Here is a 3,239-nt window from a genome sequence, read left to right as displayed (position 1 = left end):
TGTAGGACTCTTACGGTTACCCGTTACGCCTTTTGCGCGCACGGTTCGGCTTATGTAACTAGTTTACATAAACTAGCCGAAACGGGTCAAACCAAATTGTTTTGACCCCAAAATCCAGAGTGTGGTTATTAAACCCATATAAAACAAGTCTTCAAACTTGTTGGGTCCAAATCACATTCCATTCACGGTTTTCGCCTTTCACGCGATTAAACCGTAACTATACTTTGAAACTGGCCGGTCTAAGCTACGGCTAAATTAAAGACCCGTTAGGATTCTAATAGGTTATTTTAAACCTCCGTTCCAGAATAGGAGACCAGTAAAAGCTATCTGCAATTTATTTCGATTAAGGATTTATACTTGCAAAGGTAAATACTTTTAACTTATTTTCCGTTATACGTGCTTGGGTTACGGTATTTAGCATACCGCTTGATCGGGCATCAAATTCTCCACCGTTGAGTGGGTAATTGAATAAATTTGATCGGCTCGTTTAAACAGTCTTGTTACTTAAAAGCCTTTAGGGGGTTAATGACCATGTCCCGGATATCCCTGGCATCATTTTACGAAATGGCCACGACCTAAGCGCGGAGTGTAGGCGTACACTCGTCAGTGCATAAATAGTCTATATGGTGTGTCTATTGATCTTTAACCCGGACTTGATCCGGGCTACTGAACGCATAAGGAACATGTAATTCGTTCACAAGATTATATATTTAAATAATTCTCCCAAGTTATAAAAGAGTTTGTGCCTTGTGTATTTAAATCAATTTTTAATAAACATTTTTACAAAAGTGTCGGTTGAATGTATTTACCAGTGTAAACTGACGTATTTTCCCAAAAAGACTAAATGTAGGTACTATGCGTAATTGGCTGGATATTTCTCCTTAGCATCATAAAGAGTCTCGCAAGCTTAAGATGCCTACGTCTGTTGAACAATACTTATATTTTTATTTGATCCCCTGTGGATACCTTTCGACTATACGTAATACATTTGATATTACAAACAATGGTTGAAATATAATTATCTTTATGCTTCCGCTGTGCATTCATATATTGTGTGGTTTGACTATATTGTTGCCAACTACGTCACGGTAATCCCCCACCGGGCCCACCGGTGAGACACGTGGAAATCGGGGTGTGACAGGTTGGTATCAGAGCCAACACTATGTGTGTGTGTGTGTGTGTGTGTGTATATATATATATATATATAGCAACGGGATCAGGAGAAAACGCTCAAAAGTGTGATAGCGGTGAGAACGCAATTTGACCCAACACGTGTCACGCGGCATAGAGAAGGGCGGATGGGATTTTTTGTCCTTTCATCATCTGCTTTTACAGTTCCGCTTTTCCCAATATTGTTTTAATTTTTGGGGTTTTAGATTTTTGGCGTTAACCAAATTCAATAATTAATGGCGTTTAATGGTTTCATCGTATTAAAATTTTGGCGTTTATGGCGTTTATTCAAATCGTATGCCATTGGAACCCCGGGGGGTCAGGAAATCTATCTGAATGGCGTTTTTCAAGGCGTTTTAAACAAGATGGCCCATTGTTCTATTATTTTTTATATACATTTTGGCATTTGTGGTATCTTGACATTTTACAATTGTTAGATTATATTTCAGCCACAGCAAAAAAAATATATATAACTGAAGAAAATAAATTAAAAATCCTAATCGGATCTCTCTTCACAATCTTCACTGTCATCAGTCTCTCTCTTCTTTAATAGTACAAGAACTGTCACAAAAAAATATGGCGTTTTATGTAAAACTTAACAAACCCATCGGTTTGATTATTTTGCCTGCTCGTCTGTTGAATTGGCTTTTTTGTGGATGTTTGGGGACATAGATCTATGACGTGTGGGTGGGTTTTTCGCTTTTTCTTCATCTTGATGTTCATCTTTATAATCATCCTACTCTTCAGTGTCATTGATCTTTTCTCCTCAATCAAGCCTTCTTCAAGAACAAAAAATACAAAATGCCATACGACTGGCATCAGTATAATTTTCTTGAATTTTTGTCCATCTCATGCAGCAAAATCTTACTGAGTTACTAGCCTCTGCTAACAATTCATTCAGTGAAACTTCACGAATAACAATACTGAATATCCAACAAAGTTAGGCGTTTGTTTACAGTGAGTGGTATTTAGTAGTATTGGCGTTTGTTTTTTTGGTTTGATCAAATGGAAGTTGCTGAGACGTATCATTTTATAGGATGTCTTTTTGGCGCCTAAGTTAGGCGGTGCATTATTATAATAAAGTATTCGTCTTTTCAGTTACTGTTTGTAATTATTGTTTTTGACAAGCTTTATCTCTGAAGTCTGTAACACGTCCCATCTTTCAAGTTTGGCGTTTTAGATTCTAATATAATAAATTTTCCCTATTTTCAGTATTACTGATTTGTAGTTACTGTTTCTAATTACATTTTCAAGTTTGTTTTTTATTTATTTTATTTTTTTATGTTTTTGGTTTTATATAATACTTGTCCAAAGTAATTTTATTATGGTTTGGTAATTTTTGTGGTGTTTTATGGCATGTTGGCGTTTTGACAAACATTTGGCTTTTTTGCATTTTTATTAGATATGGTGTTGTTATTATATAACAATCAACTAAAAAAGAAAATTAAATAAAATAAATATTGATCTTCCAAATCTTCACTGTCACCAGTCTCTTTCTTCTTTTGAAGCATCTTCACTGGCTGTTTCGATGTAACGCCTCGAAATTTTGTGTCCAATAATGTGTTAGACACGTGTCATGAGTTTACACGTGGCATTAAATATTAAATAAAGGACTAAAGTTGACAAACCTTGAAAGTATGTAAATTCGAGGATTAAAAATGTCAACGAGGGGTAAATATACTGTATAGTAACCCTAAATGATGCTCGTACCTTCAAACGAATGAATCATGGATCGTACGGAACGAAACGCGGGAGAAAGTGAGAGATTACAAGCTACAGGGGTTAATTGTGTCAACATGTTTAATTTATACCTCTGAGTGACCCTTTGGCGAACCCGAGGCTTTGTAACAGTAAAATACGCTCACTAGAATATACGATATAAATTTCGCGAAGTTCCGTTTTAAAACGAGAAAGTTATGATCAAATTCGTATACGAGGGGTTAAAAGCGTCAACAATAAAAGTTAAGGCTTTTCGGATAGTAATTAAACTAACCGGGGACTTAACAATGCGGGTAAAAGTCACGAGGCCCTTAATTGTAAATAATCAAGGGCCAAATCGCAAAGTTACC

The sequence above is a fragment of the Helianthus annuus genome, chromosome 15 (genome assembly GCF_002127325.2).
Source record: "Helianthus annuus cultivar XRQ/B chromosome 15, HanXRQr2.0-SUNRISE, whole genome shotgun sequence".
Taxonomy (NCBI): domain Eukaryota; kingdom Viridiplantae; phylum Streptophyta; class Magnoliopsida; order Asterales; family Asteraceae; genus Helianthus; species Helianthus annuus.
Note: the sequence above shows the minus strand (reverse complement) of the source record.